The 12,664-nt window shown below is 38.7% G+C and overlaps 1 long non-coding RNA gene across 1 annotated transcript; it reads left to right on the forward strand.

Annotated features, from left to right (window-relative positions):
• The first annotated feature begins 1,411 nt into the window (after positions 1–1,411).
• Positions 1,412–9,773, forward strand: LOC149002176 (uncharacterized). The gene is made up of 3 exons (XR_016170198.1): positions 1,412–1,477; positions 1,556–1,641; positions 9,627–9,773. It is a non-coding gene; the product is annotated as an uncharacterized LOC149002176 (long non-coding RNA).
• Positions 9,774–12,664: the final 2,891 nt, after the last annotated feature.

Consider the following 12,664-nt stretch of genomic DNA (forward strand, 5'->3'; position numbering starts at 1 on the left):
ATAAAATAACCACAAGTTAATACTAAAGCAATACAAGATATCAATAATGAAAAGTAACTAACATCATTACACATGTAATATAAAATTAAGTATATTCCTCACCTTTTACTTTGTTCTTCCTCCAAATCCAGGAATCCACTCTCACAAATTAGTGATTAAAGATATATTAACCTATTTATGCAAAAGAAATAATTATCACAAATTAAAGCCTATTTGGGTTTCAAAGGATATCCTAAAATCTTCTCACGAAAACCCAAATCTGAAAAACTAGGTTAAAAAGGGTACTTCTCAACCTCACTAGTGAATGGTCTTTAATTTGTCACCAATTCGAAGTTTATAATGAAGCAAAACTTTGGGAAAGTCTAATTGGAAACAAAAGGATCCTACGGGTACCTTCAATTTGATTAAATTTGACCCTATCAAAAAGCCCCAAATTTGACTCTCATAAATCACCCATGGGTGACCTAGAGAGTCAAAATGCGTAAACCTTAGCATGGGATCTTACCATTACTCCCATACGCAAGGGAAACATTAATACAATAAAAGATAAGCATGTATGATACCTATCATTATTCCTTTCCATAGATCCTCAAAAGAAGAGAAGAGAAATTACTCCCACAAACTAGGAAGGGACATTAACACAAAAAAGGAAAGCATCCAAGATACCTAACAACCTTCCCTTTCAAGATCTCCACAAAAGAAGAGAAGATAAATTCCTGCCAACTATGATTAAAGAGAAGGGTGAAAGAAAACTAACCTTTCGTAGTGATTTTGCGAAGATTCCGATCACAGACACCTTCAGAAGAATGAAAATCGCTCCTCTCTTTTGTTTCTCCTTTTCTCCAAATCCTCCGCCTCTTTCTAGCCTCCAAAAATGCGTTTACGGATGAGATAAAACATAAATAGGGTTTAAAAATCCGAATTTCCAATTTTGCCCCTAAACAGAAAATGGGATGGGGGTTGGTTCACCCAAACGGCCCAAACTTCTGGTCTATGGTTGGACCCCCAAACAAACTCCGATTTTGATGATTTTTAGCTCGTTGGAAAGGTCTTTCGACGATCTTCGATTTGATACCTTATTCATGTTAATAAGATTCTCCATTTTTGACCTATGGACATTCTAAGATCACCCTTTTTACACCATCGGGATTAATCTTCTCTCTTCACTTAAACTCTAAGAGAGTTTTTGAGTCATTATAAGGGTCATCCACCAACATTGGTTCCATTTCCAATCCTTTGGGCTTGACTTGAATGGTCCAAGATTGTCGCCGAATCAAGGCCCAGGTGCTTGGTCTTAAAATCATGGGTTAAAGGGTTAGAAATTTGGGGGATTTCACACAACCGAGTCTAGTGTTTCTTTTGGAGACTCGGCAATCAAATGATGAGATGAATAGGCTCTCAAGAAGATTGGGTTTTTTAGATAATTTTCTTTTGGCCCCTGTGGGTAGGTCTGGTGGAACTGCGATTTTGTGGAATGGTAATGTCTCTATTTCGTTAATTTCTTCAAACTTTAACATTTCTGATATAATTATTCATGCACATTCTTCTGGTGCAGAATTTCGACTCTCTTTAATTTATGGACCCCCACAGGTAGAGTATAGAGCACAATTTTGGACCAATTTGATTCATCTTGGAAGCACTGTAAGTACCCCTTGGATTATTTTAGGTGATTTTAATGAAATTTTATGTCATGCGGATAAATATGGAGGTGTCCCTAGACCACAAGCTCAAATGGATAGATTCAGGGAGGCCATAGATAAGTGTTGTTTATATGAGATTCGATGTTCTGGATCAAAGTTCTCTTGGTCTAACAAGAAAAGGGGTCGAGCACTTGTAAAAGAATGTTTAGATAAAGCTTTTGCAAACAGTGACTTTTTGCACCTTTTTGGCGGTATATCAAGTCATAGTGCAATGGTGGGTTCTGATCATACCCCAGTGGAAATCATCCTACAACCTTCCGGAAGGAAACCTGTTGGATTCCACTATGAGATGAAATGGGAAGGTCTTCCCAGATCCAAAGAGGATGGGATGTTTCTGGAACTGGCCCAGACCTTTTTAAACTCCAGTCAAAATCAATAATTGTACAAAAACCCTCAAACAGTGGAGTAAGCACACTTTTCAGTCTGCTGCCAAGGAAATCACTCGACTCCAATTGGCTTTGGAGGTTTGCCAACAACAACCCCCTAGTGATCAAAACAATGAGGATGAATTGAGACTTAGACATCAATTGGAATCTTTTTTAATTGCAGAAGAAAAGTACTAGTTTCAAAGATCTAGAATTAGTTGGTTAAAAGAAGGGGACCGCAATAAAAAAAAATTTCATGCTTCCACTGCCCAAAGAAGGCACAAGAACTCTATTCTTAGACTTAAGGATACAAATGGTCACTGGATTCATGAGGAAGGTTCAATAAAATCTAAAATTTGGAATCATTTCTTTTCTTTATACAAATCCTCAGATCCTCTTCCCCCTTATGACTTTCTGGAGAGCACCCCACAATGCATCAGTGTCACATCCACCCAGCCGGTACCCCATTTGGAATACCCGGGAATGTGATCCACAGTCCAAGGATCAAGATTCGTAGGTCCATGCCTCCCACATATACAATGACATAATCATGAACAAAGATAATCAAAGTAAAAACAATTAATACTAAATATCATGAATAAGGTAAGATTAAATAAATCAGAGTGTGGAAGACAAATAATATTAAAGTGTGAACATAATCATAAAGGTGAGAGAAGGTATGATAACCACTCTCTCAGAGCAGCGGAAAAGAAGTGTGATAAAGTTAATTACATGTCCAAGTATTCCAAAAATACACCAGAGAAATGGGGCACTAAGCTAGGGTTTCCTCTACTCTAATAACAGTCTCCTCAATGGTACGGATGAAGTAAACCCAGCTTTGCCGCTCCCTCACAACCGTGGGGCTAACCCTGGTGCGGATAGTAATCATCCTCGGCACCAACACTCGGATCTTCACAGATGCCACTACCCGAAGGGTAGTATGCGGAATCATAGTCCGTCTCGAAGGGGGTGCCATCATAGTCTTCGGTACCTGTAGGATAATCTAAAAACATTTGTACAAAATGAATGAGTTCGAAGAACTCAGCAAGGCAGTTATTCCATAATTAGAAATCATACACATACAGAACATACATAATGCAATGTGATATGGAACATATGATGCAGTATGTTTCTAACTCTATGAATGCTAGTCTCTAGGGTAGACATGCTTTAAGTCATAACACCATACTTCTTTGGGTGGTCAGTCACTCCCCCTCAATCATACAAGATATCTTGGGTCTGCCAGGGAAGTTCGATAAAGTCATCTCAAAAACCATGGTAAGGGAATAGGTCACCGCTCTCTCACATCACCGTTTGGTATAAGTACTGGCGCATGTCACTGTAAGGCCTAGCCCAATGCAAGTCATCTACTCAGTCGGTCAAGTCAGATCCAGATACGTCCATTCCTCGCCCCCAGCGATCCTTTCCGGTATCCTTCACACTAGAGTCAGCGAAATCTCGAATTTCGGACTCATCAACCCTATTGGTCATCCACAAATAGTAAACGGGAAGCTCTCACGTCCTCTCACGGATTGGTTACCGGTCTTGAGCGCCCGTGAGCCCAAGTCTAGCCATTTGCAACCCTACCAATAAATGGCCCCTTTCGGGTATCCATAGTATGGTTTATGTCCCCTACCGGATTGGTTACCGGCCTAGAGCGCCCATTCAACCATACACTACCACGGGTTGTTCAGTCTCAATGCCCTTCCGATTCGGGTCTGACACGACAAGGATAAACCTAGCCAACCAACTAGACAGTCCTATGTATGTCATCCAATAACCCAGGAAGGTGTCTATAGGCACCATCGGAGAACATCCCATACTATTCCCTCAGATGCCTAAGGACAGGAGTATCAATAGAACACTCCCCAATCCCAAGTTGTACGTAAACAATCACATATTCAAGTTCATCATCTTTCATGCATCCAATACATCTTATCATAAAAGTTAAATCATGATATTGAAATGAATCATCATAGACATAATTAAACAAGAATAGTAATGTAACATGACAAGAGTATAAAGATGTCAATACTACTGTTCTAACACATATATAACAGTCTTATAAAGATTTAAAAGTAATCAAAAGGTTCTATTCATAAACAAAAACATAAATCATAAGTTGGTGATCTATATGTTTATGGAGATAACCATCCTTACCTTGGGTTGAATTGATGATGAATTGAGAATACCAAGAAATAGTCCAAAATAATTGTTAATGCCCTAAACAAACATCAATAATAAGTTAGAGAAGAAATTAGGAAGATTAGATATTAATTGGATCAAAACTGGTCAAGGTTGCTGTCAACAACAACTTTGGTCGATGGTATCGACCAAAATTTCCTTCGGGACAGAATGATGGATTTTGGGGGTTTTCATCCGAAATTGGTTTTCCGGTGTTCGGATCAATCTGAAACTTGGAGGAATACTTAACAACAGTAGTAGGACACTATAAGTCAAGAAATTTACCCAATCCAATGGTCCAAACAAAAAGCCCCAAATTGAGCTAACAAGTTCAAGTGACAAACATCATGGCATGAGTTGGGATTGATTGCATTGTCATGGAAATGGCATGTAATAGCTAGGGGTACTAATAGAATTTCAATTGGAATCGTATAGTAGTGATAAACATGAACATAGCATGCCCTACAACTCAATTTGGTACAAAATGACATGATGTTAATAGAAAAATTAAGGAATACATATGCTAGGCATGAGATGGAGGCATAGCATCAATGGATGGCTAAGAAGATCATAGATTAATCACGTGTAGACACTTGGAGTGGTGGTTGCAAGGTTGCAACACCATTTCCAATGTCTCACCAACAAGATAGGCATAGAAAATAATAGAAAATGGTAGGATAGAGAGTGGAATGGTGATTCATACCTTGGTGTGGAAGATGTAGACAAGAATCAATAATAAACAATGAGTTTTTGATGAAGTGCCCTTCACATTAGCCAAGGAGATGCCTTGGGAAGCTCTCCCCACAATTTCAGGTGAGAAAATGATTGCAATAGGGCTCAAAGCTAGAGGTTATAATAAATAGAATGGGAATATTCCATGGAATCATTAACTTGGCAGACTGGGAAACTTTGGTCGATGGCATCGACCAAAAGGATCGACCAAAATGTTTCTCAGCAGAAAAATAGGTTTAGTTCAGCAACTTCAAGTAGGGATTTGAAAGGCTATACAAGGTCAATTTGAGTGAGGTTTTCTTCCACAATTCAATCAAGAAGTCTAGTTTCGGGGAATACCTTCGGATTGTGCACAGGAGGTCATTAGGTACATCAACTAGATTAATCTTCTCCAATGCGCAGACTTTCCTTAAACACTGACAATGCATTTAAGCGGGGTATCATCATCAATATCCATAGGCTCGATCTCTGAATCATGATCATCAATCAGAATGGTCCATAGGTCTCTTCTACCACCGCTTCGGGTCTTCAGACCTGAATACAACAGTGGATCCGGGTTAGGGTCAGGGTTAGAATAGGGCTGGATATTACAATCAGTGACCAGGTAAATGATTCTCTTTGTAGCCCTTTCACAAATGAGGAAATTAGAAAAGCCTTATTTCAAATGAAGGGCACTAAAGCCCCTAGCATTGATGGTCTTCCTGCTCGATTTTTTCAGAGGAATTGGGACATCATTGGAAATGATTTGGTTCTTGGTATTCAACACTTCTTTGAGGGGGGCCATATGCTTAGAAGTTTGAACAAGACTGTGATTACCCTCATTCCTAAGAGATCTAACCCCCAAGAAGTATCCCATATGAGACCTATTAGTTTATGCACTATCCCCTACAAGATAATTGCCAAGTGTTTGGCTAATCGCCTCAAACCCATCTTAGGGACCATTGTTAACCAAACACAAAGTGCTTTTTTCCCAGGGAGGGCCATTTCTGGTCATGTGTATTTGGCCCATGAGTATTTGCATTTCATGCGAAATTCAAGGTCGAAGAAGGGGTATATGGCATGTGAAACCCAGCCCTAACCTTGACTCGAAAACCCTGTTGTTTGTAGGTCCAGCAACCCGAAGTAAGGCAAGAAGTCAGCTTTGGGCCATTTCAAGAGAAGACTTGGTGGCTGGATTGAAATCCTTGAGTGTTGATGTCAGTGTTCCATTTATGGAAACTGCACCCTGTTGAAGATCGGATTAGTTGATGGACTTGGAGTGCTCTCTGTATTGGTTCGAAGGCATTTCTACCTACTAGGTATGTCACTTTAGGTGTGTGCAAAACCCCTTGATGTTTGGACTTGATCTGAGCCTTCAATTCCCTGTTTTGAAGTTGTTGTTCTGATTGGTCAACTCATTGGTCTACTAGACCAGTCGACCAATCAATCGACCAATTGATTCTGTTTTTGTAAATTAGGTCGTGGCTACTCTATTTAAGTCTAATCTCGGGAATACTCCGCCTCATCTGCCTCCTAAGCCTCTGGAACTAGTTAGAACTCCATTCTAATCAATTCCCTTGCATCCTTGGTTGATATCTCGCAAGAACTCAAGTGATCTCTTTCCTCCTGCAACAAATGTATGTTTATGTTCTATTTTTCTTCCATCTCTGATTTTATTTTCTTTGATCTGTTCTTGGTTGAGATTAGGAAGATGATACTGCATTCTTGCAACCATCTATTCCATGATCTCATTCGATTCCTTAAGATCTATGATCATCGTCATGATCTTAACCCTAACCAGTTGAACTCTTGAAACCCTAGCCAATTAAATTCTTGTAACCCTAACCCTTGAATGATCTTTCTGGAAACCTTTTGGTAACCTCCCATGTGAGGGAAACCTTATGGGCAATATTTAATCTAAATTTGATCTTCTATGTTTTTCTTGTTATTATTGGCGAACAATTTACTTCCCTTTCATCCTATGATCTTAACCTTTCATGAGAGCCAAAAAGGTTGAAACCCTGACTTCTTGGATATATGTTATTGACCCTGTTAATAGCCAATTAATGTGTTTTCCTTACAAGAATTGTAACCTATCATCCTCTAAGGATAAAATTAATGTGTTTTCCTTACAAGAATTGTAACCGATATCTAATTCTTTATCCTTGATCATACTATGTTTTCTTCATGATCCATGATTTAACCTAATTAGGTTAACTTTTTGGTTCCTGAGTTGTGACTTGGAAACTTGATTTGGTTGGTGGTTTGATGTCCTCTATATACTAGGATGCTGCCATTGTAGTTTCCCCCTTATTTTGTACCCTTTTGAACCACCAAATTCGGTTTTTTTTTCTAAAAATTCGGATTCTTGAAGGCCACTGTCTCTATTGGTCAACTCATTGGTCAACTGGGGCAGTAGACCAATCAATCGACCAATGAATACAACAACATCATTCTTGGTCTGTTTTGATTGATTTGATATCTTTCCTTCTATGTATCTTTCCTAACATGCTGTATACACTTGTTTAAGACTTTCTTCTCAGGTTTAGTCAAGGTCTTACTTGATTCCCTAAGTTCCTTTACGAGTTAGAAGGTAAGGACAATTATTCTTTAATTACATAGATAGCATACTCTCTGGTTTCTACCTTATGAAACTATGAGTTTACCTACTGTTGTTATACTTTATATTTCTGATTTACTACTGTGAGAACAGTAGCACTTGCTTATGTTTTCTTTTTATTATTTAAGCTTATGTGAATTGCTTATTACTATATTGTTTAACAATTAGATCATGACTGTATACTCTCTTGTATATGATGAACTGTTGATTGTGTATGTCATGTCTGATATGAGATTGTGTCTGATTAGGTATGATTTGGGATTGAGAGGTGTCCTTTTGACACTTCTGTCCTTGGACATTATGGGAAATAGTATGGGATGTTTCCAGGGTTGCCCATGGACGCTTTCCCGAACTATTGATTGTCATACCTAGAACTTTCTAGCAGCGTTTGGCTAGGATGTCCCCGTTATATCAGACCCAAATCGGAAGGGTATTGAGACTGAATGACCCGTGGCAGCAATGGGGATTCACGGGTGCTTAAGACTAGTAACCAACCCGTGAGAGGACGGGAATCACATTGTGGGGGCCATGTATTGGAGGGTTGCATATGGCTAGACTTGGGCTCATGGGCGCTTAAGACCGGTAACCAACCCGTGAGAGGACATGAGAGCTTCCCGTTTACCATATGTGGATAACCAATAGGGTTGATGAGTCCGTAGTCCGGGACTATTAGGACTCTAGTGGAAAGGATACCAGAAAGGATCCCGAGAGGGGAGGAATGGAATTATCTGGACCTGAGTTGATGACTTGAATTGGGCTAGGCTTTACCCTTACATGCGCCGGTACTTAGACCAAATGGTGATGTGAGAGAGCGGTGACTTAACCCCCAGCCATGGATTGTCCCAAGGGATGCCGGACCCACTACCAACAGGAGTCGTACGCGCGACTTACCCAAAGAAGTATGGTGCTATGACTTAAAGCATGTCTGCCAATAGAGACCAGCATACATAGAGTTTAGATGCATACATACATTATTTGTTTCATACTGCATTGCATCTTGCTATGTTCTGCCACATGTTATTTATGTTGTTATGGATTAACCACCTTACTGAGTTTCTTCGAAACTCATTCCTTTTTGTACAATCTCTTGTTAGACTATCCCACAGGTACTGATTACTATGACGGACAGTACGATGAAGTGCAAGCCGATGAAGCGTACTACACGCAAGGTGTTGGCGACAATCAAGATTACTCTGATGATCCATCAGTTGATCAAGTTTTGTACTACGATTAGAGGCAACGTGGAATTGGAACATCTCAGTTGGATTGATGAAATCCACTATTTTGAAGATGTCATCTATAGGATAGAAGACTCTTAGTTTAATTTATCTTTCTTATTTCCTTTGGTTTCAGTTGTTTTCCTTTTAGACTTATACTACGTTTCGCTATATTTGTGGAGTGAGTTTCCGCCTCACTTTACTTCTTTTGATATCTACAGATATCTGGTATCATTTTCCGCACTCTGACTATATTGTTTATTCATTATTGTTTTGAACCTTGTTTATAATATTAAACCTTGATTTTTCCTGTTTATGATTATGTTATTGAATATGTGGGAGGATGATTTCCTCGATACTTGATCTTCGGGGCTGTGGATCACACTCTCGGGTATGCCAGTTAGGGTACTGGCTGGGAGGATGTGATATGGCACTTAAGCTAGACCTTGGTAAGGCTTATGATAAGTTAGAATGGTCTTTTATTGAGGCCTCATTGAGGAGGTTGGGTTTTGCTGAGAAGTGGATAAGGTGGACGATGCAATGTATTACCACTGTTGAGTATCAGCTTAAGATTAATGGTGATTTGACTGAGAGAATTATTCCTCATAGGGGGATTAGGCAGGGGTGCCCTTTAAGTCCTTACATATGCAGTCTATGCCAGGAAACTTTTAGTCAAAGATTAACTTCTAATATTGGGTTTCAAAGATTAACTGAATTTAGAGTGGCTAGACAGGCTCCATAACTGAATCATTTGTTTGTTGCTGATGATTCCATGCTTTTCTCTCCTGCCACTATTCAGAATGCATCATTAATTAATGTCTTATTGCAGGAGTACGAATCGGTATCAGGACTTCACATCAATTCCGATAAGTCCAAAGTGCTCTTCAGTTCTCATACTCCAGCTGGTACCAGATCTAAGGTAATAGCTATTTTGGATATCCAGGAGGTGCAATCACATGGCATCTATTTAGGTCTTCCTACCACCTTTGGTAAGTCAAAAGCTCGGACTTTCTCCTTTATTTTGGATAAGCTTAGTGCAAAATTGACTAGATGGAGGGAAAAGTATCTTACACAAGCAGGTAAGGAAATTCTAATTAAAGCAGTTGCATGTACTCTTCCCATGTATGCCATGTATTGTTTTTTAATTCCTCAAGATCTTTGTAATCGGATCCATAAAAAAATCAGATAGTTTTGGTGGAAAAACAATAAGGGACAAGGGATTAACTGGGTCAATTGGGAAACTCTGTGTAAGAGAAAGGTGGATGGTGGTTTGGGTTTTAGAAATTTAAACTGTTTTAATAGGGCCCTATTGGCTAGACAAAGTTGGAGACTCCTCACCTGTTCTGATACCCATTGGTCTAGAATTATGTCAGCAAAATATCTGCAAAATCAAAATTTGTTAAGGGTAGAAGTACCTAGGTCCTGCTCTTGGGGATGGAAAAGTATTCTGGCTGGAAGAGATTTGTTAATTTCAGGAATTGGGAGGAAAATTGGCAATGGGCAATCCACTTTGATTTATAGAGATCCTTGGATTCCCTCTCTTCCTACTAAAGGAATTATGAGTTCCCCATTACATAATGGTCCTACCTTAGTAGGAGACTTAATTGATTGGGATACAAATACATGGAACAAGAATCTTCTTGATTCCCTATTCTCACCTTTTGAGGTGCAGGAAATTTTAATGTTACCTATTCTTTCCCAATCTACCTCAGATGCTTGGTTTTGGACCAAACAAACACAAGGAAAATTCACTGTGAAGTCAGCATATTTACTTAGTTTAACATTATCTCCAGAAGTGGGTAACATTGCCTCTCCCTCTTCATCCTCCACTTGTTGGAAGGAAATTTGGAAGATTCCAAATCTTCCAAAAATAAAGCATTTCATATGGAGGGCGGCTAGTGAAGCTATTGCCACAAATAAGAATCTATTCAGCAGACATTGTAGCCATTCCCCTTTATGCTTGTTATGCGCTTCTTCTGTGGAATCTAGTATACATGATGTCGCTCTCTGTCCTTTTGCAAAAACTTGTTGGAAGGTTTCTCCTCTTAGAATTGATGTGTCTAAATTCTCGGGTCTATCTATGCATGATTGGATTAACTTTATACACTCCAAGTATAAACACACGAATGACTTGGAATTAGTGGATATGATTTGGAGTACACTGTGTTGGCTTATATGGAATGCCCGCAATGAATTTGTTTTTGAAGGGAAGCAACCCCATTTAGAAGGATTGATGAATTGTTTTTGGGCATTATATAATGAAGTGCAATGTGTAAAGTTGAATCTTTCATATGAAGAGATTGGACACAAAATATCTGGCTCCAACTCACTAGATGTTGATTATCATTTTCAGGTTTATGTGGATGGCGCTTAGGATAAACAAAGCAAGAAGGGAGGACGAGGTTGTATTATCTGGGACTGGCATGGAGATTTCCTTGCAGCAAATGCACATTTTGGTCTTAGCATGTCAGTAACTACCGTGGAATTAGAGGCGATAAGAGATGGGATTTTGTTGGCGCACTCACTTCAAATTACCAAGCTGGTTATCTTCTCAGACTGCAAAGGTGCAATTGAAGCCCTAAATGGTTGGTGGGAGTCATTCATTAGACTGGACATGTTGTCTTGTTGATGAGATTTTGAAGCTTAGGATGTCTTTTGAGTCTATGTTTTTTACTTTTATTAGTAGGTCCAACAACACTTATGCAAATTTCATTGCTCGTGGGGCTAAACATTTTAATATCTCTAAAATTTGGTGGAATTGCCCCCGTATTTCATGTTAAAGAACTCTTTTTTTGCCTCCAGGGATTTTCAGCTGGAGAGCTTTATATAAGCTTACTTTTGGATGGAAAAAAAAAGTATTATACAACCAATGCACCAGTAAAGAAGAAAAACATTATCTACCAGAAATTACTTAATATTGTTAATATTTAATATTTAGTATTCTCATTTATATCTAGGGGTAAAAAAATGAAGCCAAGTAGAATCCCCAATTTCCTTGAGACTATATGCCTACAACATAATAGCTTCAATTTCATGTGAATCAGCATTGGGGATCCTTGAACTCTTGATGGCTTTGAATTTCCCAAGGACTTTAGCAAGTAGTGACAATCTTGTTACAAAAAGATCCTGAAAGTCCAACAAATGCCAAAATTAATCAAGAATGTAGCTAATAAAACAAAATATTCTTAGTGTATATTCAAGAATACATTTAAGGAAGAGCTTATAATAAACATGAAATTAATTCCAATAGAAATGTTAAAGCACAATAGATAATTTGGGGGAATAGGTAAATACTATAAAATTTAACCCATCCCAAATGAGTTGATTAGAACCGGTGGTGAAAAGGATTTGACATTCTTCAAGTGGTAGCCAACATATAAATTGTTTATTCAGTGCCCACTCTATCTCCTCTCACATATCTCATTCAATACAAACAACACAATTAAAGAAAACAATAGAAGGATAATAGAGAGCTCCAAGAGTGACAGAGGAGGAAAAAGTGCTGCTTCTCAATCTATATTCAGAGATATTATGTGAAATCCCACCTAAACCTAATCCGAAAATCCATAGTGTAGATCAAAAACCCGAAGTGAAGGAAGAAGACAGTTGTGGGCCACCCCAATTTGAACCCTTTAGGTTTGACCTAGAACCCTTTGAGGTTGATAATGAAGATCTTAGTATGGAAACCTCGAGTGAGTTTGGAAGATGATATGATTATAATGAGGTTTAACTTGAAAGGCGGACCAAGATTTCAATGTTAACACCTTTGGAATGTCCTATAAAGTCAGGTAAAACCCCTTGTTAAGTTGGAAAATGATCCAATGGAATTTGTGACTTCCGGAGATCAAAAATCAAATTTTGGACCTT

The sequence above is a fragment of the Hakea prostrata genome, chromosome 10 (genome assembly GCF_041222555.1).
Source record: "Hakea prostrata isolate BN-2017 chromosome 10, UWA_Hpros_2, whole genome shotgun sequence".
Lineage (NCBI taxonomy): Eukaryota > Viridiplantae > Streptophyta > Magnoliopsida > Proteales > Proteaceae > Hakea > Hakea prostrata.